The following is a 10115-nucleotide window of genomic DNA, read 5'->3' as shown; positions in this document are numbered from 1 at the left end:
TGTTTCCTTCAGCATCTCCTTGATCTAGCGATTTTGTCACACACCTGGCTTAGAAACCGTGTTAGACCCAGCAAAATGTAACGCTTTTCACCATATAACCGATGCATGAAATTAGCCTTATCAAACTGCTCACACTTAAACCATACTTGTCCTCAAGTATAAAGACAAGAAAAAAAAGAATAAGGCGAATTTCAAGCAAGGTTATCCCCTGACCGACTCTTTAGACTCTAGACAGACTCCTAGACCTAGACACAATTTAAAACTTAAACAGTTTAAGAAAAACATACAAACACATAAACACATAAACACATAAACACATATGCATGAGCTAGCTTCAACTTTTAGGCAACCGTCCCCACAAGGTCAAGGTCAATCCAACAGGCTGCAATCCTCCAATAGGCCCTTTCCCTTCCTCTACCTAGCCAATCCGTCAGCTCGTCAAGATAGCCTTTTACTTACCCAATTGTTGGATTCACTCGATCACTCATTCCTCACCAGGGTTGTTAGTATCGATTCTCTCTTAAGTTATTGCCACACCACTGAAGCGTCGGGTTATGAGAGTTCCTCCTTTTTCCTGGGTCAGGCTATTATTGTTCCTGCCCTTTAGACAACTTCCCCCTGGACTTCGTCCAGCTTATTCCTCCTTATATATATTTTTATTTTCTCCTCCCTTTTTTTCCTTTTCTCTTTTTTTTTCTTTTTTTTCTCTGGACTTTGTCCAGCTTATTCCTCCATTTCCTCCTCTCTTCTGGACTTCGTCCAGCTTATAACACCTTACCCTGGACTTCGTCCAGCTTATACCTTCATAACCCAATTCCCCTATTTTTTCTCCTTCACAACTCTTCTCCCTAAGCATTCAGTGGCGACCCTTAAACATGTGTTAGCTCGAAGTGATTTAAGGCTTATAACTCGCTATTATAGTAGGGCTTCACAACTAAGTAAGTAAAGGCATCCTCCATCGTTCTCGCTTCACTCAGATTGACTTGGCTTATTAAAGGAAAAAGCTTCTAAGTTGAAATGCCTCCTATTTTCAATTACTTTTACTAAGGGAATCATGCCATATTATATTCACTGGCTCATGCGACACAATAAAATTTAGACCTAAAGACTCTTAACATGCAAACAAATTCATGCATTGACTCCTCTCCCCCTCCCACTTCACTCAAGCTTGTCCCCAAGCCATCGTCGTGAAGGGGGGAGATAGAGAAATCAATGCAGCAACAACAACAGTTCATATAAAAACAAAAACTTCTCACACTTAGATCAAGCATTGGGCTAAGTGGGAGGAAAACACAACAAAACAGAAAATACAAACTTCTCACACTTAGACCAAGCATTGGGCTAAGTGGGAGAAGACATAGACAAATACAAAACACAAATAGTCAACAAAAACAAACACAGATAACTGAAAGTAAGAAAAATAAAAGTTACTTGGTCATGGGGGGGTGATTCACTTCTGGGGCTGGCTCCCACGAGAGCCAGACTGTGGTGGGATTCCGGGTTGGGTCATTTTCACTTTCTTCTTAGCTGGCTGCTCCAGCTCTTCCTCTTCCTGTTCTGACTGGTCGGGTACTGGCTTCTTCACTATAGACTTTGATTTAGGTGGGGCTGGAACTTGCTTGGGAACGGGTGGGGAGATCAACTGCTTGAGCGATTGCTGCGGTCGCTTGACGGAGGGACTGCTCTGGATGGGCTGCTTGACCTCACTGCTGGACCCAGGAGTTACATTCGACTGGGTCAAGGGGAGTGTCTGCTGCAACCACTTCAACATCTTCATTGAAAGCTCCACCGCTTCCGTCATTCGCTCATTTTGTTTTGCGCACCTCACCGCCAAATCTGCAATGTTGCCCCTCAGGGTCTTCACTTCCTCCCGATTCCCGTTCAATTCCTTTCTGATCCCACCAAGTTCCTTCATCACTCCCTTCCTCATCAACTGCATCTCCTTCCTCACATCTTGGACTTCCTTACGTAGCTCTTCAACCTCTTCACTTGGCATGGCTTCCTCGGCTTCTTCAGGCTCTGCTTTTACCTTGTCTCCTAACGAGTAGAAGAGGGTCTTGGTGCCATGAGTCTGCAGTAACTCCTTGTTGAAAAAATAATCAACACTGAACACCTCCGGGGGGTCGCACATGACTACCAAAGGAGCGGCCTTGGCAATCTTCATTTCTATGTTTCGTTGGAGGTAGGCGCCGAGGAGGTGGCATGTATACATATGACGCGCAGGGTTGCTCGTCATTTGGTGGCATGCCTGAGCCAGCCAATAACCTAGGTGCACCTTCACGCCTTTCGCCATGCACCATGTGAAGTAAAGGTCGGTAGTTGTAAGAGCTGAATTAGCGGTTCCCATCAAGTTGTAGCTGATAAACGTCTGAGCAAAGCGGAAGATTCGGTCTTCGATGTGAGAGGCTTTGGAGTAGCTGGACTTAAACGTTCCCGCCTTGGGGTGAGTGATCAGTTCCCATGCCGTTTGCACTTTGAAACCCGACGTATTCTTCGGCACACCTATCATCCTCTCATTCCATGCCCCCTCCTCATCCTCGGCCTGGGTAAACAATCCCATTTGCAGAGATCATTCCCGGATGCTCATCTCATATTCGTCATTAAAAAGCCTGAATGTTATTGAATCCGCGTCAAGATCAGTGGTGTTTTTAATCGAAAGGTGGAGAAAAACTCCCTTGCTAGATCCACCGACACCCTCTCCTGGCTGTGCTGTAGTAACCACTCAAATCCTATCGAATAGATACAAGCGCGGAATTCCTTGTCACATGCAATCATTTTAAGCTCCCTTGAGCTGTACTGCTTCCCCGACTTGGCCATCTTCCCGGCGCTACATCTTTCCTTGTACACTGCGGTCCTCTTCTGATCGTCGAACTGCCTCATCTCCTCTAGCAGCTCTTTAGTCAGCCAGACCTCCGGACGTCCTGGAATAGGCTCTTCTTCAGCTTCTTCAGATTCATAGTCGGGCTCAGGGATAGGCTCGTCTTGTTCCTCGACAGAGGGATCCTCGGTCAGGGGGAAGGGTCTCCTCGACCTCCTTGACGGAGGGAGCTTTCCTTGACCGAGTAGATGAGGTCGCCACCGCCTTTCCTTTTCTCGCCCTTTCCTTGGCCAAGCGGTGTTCCTCTGTCTCTGCATCCTCAGGAACTAAATCATCAACTTCATCGAGCAGACTCCTTTTGGTGCGTCTTCTTTCTGCCCTTTCGTCTATCTTGGGTTCATCTTCCTTCTGGTCATCCACCAGGTCCACAATCAAATTCAGTCCTCCCTTGGCGGGCTTCGGTACTCCAGTCGCAAGTAGATCTATTTCTTCCATTAACTTTTTCGGGGTTCCCCCCTCATGTTCCACTATCGGGGTCGCCCCCTCAATATAAATGGGGTTCTCCCCCCAGACACCACTTGGGGTCGCCCCCTCTTCCATGAGTTCAGGGGTCGCACCCCTGAAATCAGTTGGGGTCTCATCCCCAGTTTCCATAGGGGTTTCCCCCTCAGCAACATCCTTCACAATAGGGGCTTCCCCCTCAATCGTACTGTCCACAATAGGGGTTTCCCCCTCCACAACTTCATCTAAAACATGGGTTTCCCCCTCACCATCTTCCTTACCCTCAGAACTAGGGTTCTCGTCACCGTGCTTCTCTGTCTCTACCTCTGTTCCGCCGTTCGTCGGACCATCATCCCCCGGCCGTTCGTGCACCGCCTCCTCTTTCTCCGCCTCCTGTGAAGCGGTTTCTGTATGTTGAGATCCAGAATCTTGCGGCCTTTCTTCACGAAGATCCGCCGGCTGTGCAGCCGAATCTGCCGGAATCGTCAGTGGTGGTATGACCGGTGCGGACGTCATTAGGCTAGCGGAGAACAGGGTGTATACTTCCCTTGCTTTCTCGACGCTCCCCAATTTCTGCTTCAATTATGCCAACAGGGTTGGGTCGTATACGGTCTGCTGCGAACTTCCGGTGAGTTTGGTCGAATCCATCATTGCAGATCTGAAATTAGACAAGAAACTGGGCCAAATATTGGTTAGGGTTTGTATTCTAGAGAGAGAATGAAAGTAGAGAGAAGGGAGAGTATATTCAGATTTTTCGTCGATTTGAGATTATTGGAGAGAGAGAATCGACGGTTGCTTTTCTGATAAAAGGATGGTGCGGTTGCAGGCATGATGTAAGCAACCATACAACTTCCATAAATATCGGCAGATTTTGAAATTCAAATTATCTCCGTCCCTCCTTGACCTCTTCCTCCAAGCTTTCCTTGACTTCTTCCTTCAGCTTCTTCTCTAGCTGATTCCCCTGATCATGACCCTATACTTACAAAAATTGAAGGTTCCAGACTCCCAGGTCAAGGTTAGAGTATAAAGTATCGGTTTTCTTCGGAGTCTGGTGTTTCGAAAATATTTTTGGATTTTCTTTAGTTTGAAAAACAATTAAACTATTTACACACTTCTTTAGAGTATTCTCGAGATTCCCTGGTTCAGCTCGTTTTTTCAAAAATGTCAACCTACTACCTGACCCAGGAATTCATCGAGAATACCTCCTCGTCCGTCTAGGCGATAGTAGAGAGTGCGTGTAGTGGAACTTCATCCACCACACACAACTTGGAATTATCCCTATAGACTTTCACTCTATGACCATTGACAAGAAAAAGGACAGAGTTAGAAGTACTTCCCTGGATCTCCACTGCTCTGTTTGCGCGGATGCCGACGATTGTATATGGGCCGATCCATTTAGACTTCAATTTTCTTGGCATTAGCTTGAGCCGCGACTGGAAAAGGAGCCCCTTCTGTCCCACATGAAGTTCCTTGACCCGAAGATTCTTATCATGCCATAACTTCGTCCTTTCTTTGTACCACATGGCGGACTCAAATGACTCCTGCCGAAGTTCCTCCAATTCTTGCAATTGTAACTTCCTCTCTTCTTCGCAAGCTATAGGTTTCATGTTCAACTCTTTCACTGCCCAGTACGCCCTGTGCTCAATACCAACAGGTAAGTGGCACATCTTGCCAAACACAAGCCTGTAAGGCGACATTCCAATAGGCGTTTCAAAAGCAGTCCTGTAGGCCCACAATGCGTCACCGAGCCTCTTGCTCCAGTCCTTCCTTGACGGATTAACTGTTTTCTCCAATATCGCCTTGATCTCGCGATTAGAAATCTCTGCTTGGCCATTAGACTAGGGATGGTACGGAGTCGACACTCTATGGTGAACACCATATTTCTTCATCAGAGCCTCGATGGTGCGATTACAGAAATGAGTTCCCTGATCTGAGACGATGGCCCCGGGAACTCCATATCTGTTGAAAATGTTGGCCTTCAAAAATTTTGCCACCTCCTTCGATTCGTATGTTGTGGTGGCCTTAGCTTCTATCCACTTAGACACATAGTCTACTGCAACCGATATATACGTGTTCCCACAAGATGATGGGAACGGTCCCATAAAGTCCATCCCCCACACATCAAAAATTTCGCACACGATCACCGGGACCTGAGGCATCTCGTCCCTCCTTGAAATTCCCCCCGTCTGTTGGCACCTCTCGCAATATTGGCAGAACTCAAAGGCATCCCTATTAATGTCGGCCAATAAAAACCGCTGTCCAGAACCTTCCTTGCTCTCTTCCTATGTCCAAAATGACCTCCACATGCCAAAGTGTGGCAATGAATTAACACATCTTTTTGTTCCCATTCGGGAATGCAGCGTCTAATCACTTGATTCGAGCACATTTTCCACAGGTAGGGGTCGTCCCAAAAGTAATATTTGGCCTCGCTTTTAATTTTCATCCTCTGGGCCCGGGAAACTTCACCTGAACTTGGCACATCTCCCGTGACCAAGTAGTTGGCTAAGTCAGCAAACCACGGTTCTGCGTTCAATGTGCGCTTCCCTTTATCCGATTCCCCTAGACCGATTACAGCCAAAACTGCTTCCCAGTTAAGTGGTCTAGGAAATTTCTCCAGAAAGTACAAATGCTCCTCGGGGAAGGCATCAGGTATGGTCTCTTCTGTTTCCCCTTGATGTATTCTGCTCAAGTGATCGGCTACTCTATTCTCCGTTCCTCTTTTGTCTCTTACTTCCCAATCAAACTCCTGCAAGAGTAACACCTAACGGATTAATCTCGGCGTAGACTCCTTCTTAGCCAGTAAGTACTTTATTGACGCGTGATCCGTGAAGACTATAACCCTCGACCCAATGAGGTATGGTCGGAATTTTTCAAACGAGTATACGACAGCCAACATTTCCTTCTCCGTGGTGTCATAATTCTTCTGAGCCTGATTCAGCGTTTTGGAAGCATAGAAGATCACATAGCTTTTTCCATCAATTTTCTGTCCTAGGACAGCTCCCACAGCGAAATCACTCGCGTCACACATTATCTCGAAAGGATGGTTCCAGTCTGGCGCCCTGATAATTGGTGCTGACACTAACCTGTCCTTAAGCAACTGGAATGCCTTTTTGCATCCTTCGTCAAAGACGAATTCCACATCATTGTGTAACAAACGAGTGAGTGGTTGCGCGATTTTTGCGAAATTCTTGATAAACCTCCTATAAAACCCTGCTTGACCTAGGAAGCCTCTCACCTCTTTTTGGTTCGTAGGGTATGGTAATTTCGATCTCACATCCACCTTTGCTTTGTCTACTTGTATCCCTCTCTCAGAAACCACGTGACCCAGGACAATGCCTTCTGTCACCATGAAATGGCATTTCTCGAAATTCAATACTAAATGCTTCTCTTGGCATCTCTGTAACACTAGATCAAGGCTGGCTAAACAAGTATCAAATGAATTCCCGTATACGGTGAAATCGTCCATGAATATCTCAATTCATACTTCCAACAGATCCGAAAAAATGCTCATCATACACCGCTGGAAAGTTCCCGGTGCATTGCACAATCCAAACGGCATTCTTCGGTATGCATAGGTACCAAAGGGGCACGTGAATGTGGTTTTCCCTTGATCCTCTGGATTAACGTAGATTTGGAAATAGCCACTGTATCCATCATGGAAACAAAAGTACTGCTTGCCAGCCAGTCTTTCCAGCATCTGATCAATGAAAGGTAGGGGAAAATGATCCTTCTTTGTGGCTTCGTTTAGCTTCCTATAGTCGATGCACATCCTCCACCCCGTCACTAGTCTGGTGGGCACCAGCTCATTCTTTTCATTCTTAACAACCTGTATTCCAGATTTTTTTGGTACCATATGGACAGGACTGACCCACTCACTGTCCGGAATGGAGTAGATAATCCCTAGAGCAAGCAATTTTAACACCTCCTTTAGGACCTCCTCTCGCATGTTCGGATTCAGTTTCCGTTGTGTATCTCGATGAGCCTTCGCACCTTCTTCTAGACGAATGTGGTGCATACAAAGATCTCCCATTCCCAAGTGTGTGTTGTGTGTGAGCTAAGAGTGAGCGAAAAAGAGTGATGATTTGTGTGTTGCATGCTCTTCTATTTATAGGCGTTGGAGTGGGGCCCAACGAGGTATAGATGGACTTTGTTGCCCTCAGCTACTGACTCCCTTCTTCAAGCCTTCTTTTTCCTTAGATTCTGCTCATTTTTACTTCATTCCTTCGCTAGACTGTTTCCTTCAGCATCACAATTGATCTAGACTGTGTTAGACCCAGCAAAATGTAATGCTTTTCACCATATAACCGATGCATGAAATTAGCCTTATCAACGGGCGAAAAAGAAAAAATGAGACATTTAATGGCAGACGGAGGGAGTAACATATATCCTCTCTCACCTCTCTATTCCACTTTTTTTTACCAACTTAACTCATTTTTCTTAAAATTTCATGTCCGAAAGAAATGTCTCTACCACAGAGATGGATATAAGATTATTTTAATACACATGTCCCCCAAAATTTGCTACACTTTGACCCGATACGGGTTTTAAGAAATGTAATGGAAAGTGAGTTGAAAAAGTTGGTGGGATGTTGGTCCTACTTTTAAAGTATTAGTTTTGTAATAAAATGTGAGTAGGAATGAGTTAGTGGAATATGAGGTCCACTACCAAAAATGGTAAAAGTGAAGTGTATCAAATTTTCAGGGACGGACCAAAATAGTAAACTGTATCAAATTTTCAGGGACGGAGGTAGTACTTTTTAATTCTTACTAAAAATTGTATCAGTTTTCATTCCTTTGATTTGTGTAAATCAGGGATTAAGCGTGGTAAATCGAGTTTTAATAGTGTAAATCAAGTTTAGTCGTTTAAATCAGATTCGTATCGTGTCAACCTAAACTATATTGTGTCGTTAACAAGTAGTTTTATACACAAGTCGTGTTTAGATTTGAAGATAGCATGTCTGGTTCGTGATCATGTTGAGAGTGTCCTCAACAAATCGGCAAAATAGACTTAATTGGGTTGGATCATTAACTAGTCAAACTTGATAAAGACTCGACCGCACGATTTGTCAACCCTAATTGCATCATAGTCGCCGCCAAAAAAAAGGATCCTAAATAAATTAGACCAGCCACGATGTCGTTTACCAATCGTTCGTTACATTAAGTATTTACAAACCCACGCCAATCTTACCGTATTTCTTACTTAAATTGGTTATTCACAAGTCACAACATCCAACGGTCACACATCATTGTTTCCCTTAATTTTTGCCCCACGCAACTCCCATTACTACTTAGATATTCAGGTACATCATCTTATACTCCCTCCGTCTCAAGATAGTTGAGCCGTATACCGTTTTTGATTGTCCAAAGTAGTTGAGTCATTTCTTTTTTAGCAAAAACTTTATCATTTTTCATATTATACTCTCTCTTCAACTCTCTTACTTTCTCTTATTTTACTCTCCCCACTTGAACTGTTGAATGACGCTTAATAATTCTTGAGTTTTTGAATAATTTAACGTATTAAAGATGTAAGAGTATAAAAAAAAATGAAACATGAACACATTTAAAAACATATTTGGGCAGCACGGAGCTGTGGTGACCTTGAGGTCACGGGTTCAAACTCCACCATCCACTGGGAGACTTTTGATCTTAATCCGCAAGCCCGGTCAAGTAGGATTAATCCGATTCATTCTGTATTTCTTTAGTTTTTCCCTCTCCACTTAATCTACAACTAAATATTGCATAAAATCCTAAAATGTTTACTTAGAGTGAGACGAGAGAGTAGTAGTGCACCTAGGTTACAACCAGCTTGACCAGTTTACTGGATTATAGTCTATTCAGATAAGGTTCATTCTGTCTTTCTTTAGTTTTTCCCTATCCACTTAATCTACAACTAAATATTACATAAAATCCTAAAATGTTTACTTAGAGTGAGACGAGAGAGTATTAGCGCACCTAGGTTACAACCAACTTGACCAGTTCTTTGGATTATAGTCAATTCATATAAGGTCATGGACTAATGAGATCATAATTGTACAGGTCATGTTATGGACTAATCAGATTATAATTGTATCATGCAAAAAATTTCATTCTGAGTCACGCCTATAAATTTAACTTGCTATTTGGACTCGCTCAAGTCTCAATCGAATCTACTTTAAAAAGATGATAATCAAAATTGAGAGAAAATCATTAAATGGTAAACAATCAAAATGAGCATTCAACGGTAATTTCTTCATATGACCAAGCAATAGGCGATTTCAACCGACCTTATTTGGCTCTAGCAGAAATAGAAGGCGCAAAGTTGCACGCAAAGGCGGAAATTCAACCACTATAACACACTGTCACGCACCAATCACATAAGCATTTTGAAATATCTCTCTCTCTCTCTATCTCTCTCTGTCTCATCGAAATCGCTTGATTTTTTCAATATCGACGCGCTCATGGACTCAATTTCACTCACCGCCGATTTCCACGCTGTTGTTCCACGTCCGAAGCTAGTTTCAACACTTCATGGCCGTAGTTTACCCTGCAGCAGCGCCTTCTTCCGCGCGCCCACCGCTGCAAGCAGTTCCGGCCGGCAGAGTCAGTTTATACACTTCCAGCGGCCTGATGCTCTTTCCTTCGCCTCCAATGGTTCCACCAGTTCTATTCCCGTAAGTAGGCATGCTCTTCTTTATCTACAAATTTGTATGAGCAATTCATTCTTCTACTATGATAAAAAAAAATTGAGCGAGTGATGGTATAATTTAGTGAGTTTCCGCCTAATAGAAAGAAGGTTACATGTTGTACTCTGGTTAGAG

Source organism: Salvia hispanica, chromosome 4, assembly GCF_029641045.1.
Source record: "Salvia hispanica isolate PSC_SH4W2 chromosome 4, Shi_PSC_v1, whole genome shotgun sequence".
In the NCBI taxonomy this organism is placed as follows: Eukaryota; Viridiplantae; Streptophyta; class Magnoliopsida; order Lamiales; family Lamiaceae; genus Salvia; species Salvia hispanica.
The sequence above is the reverse complement of the archived record's forward strand: the minus strand, read 5'-3'. Positions refer to the sequence as shown.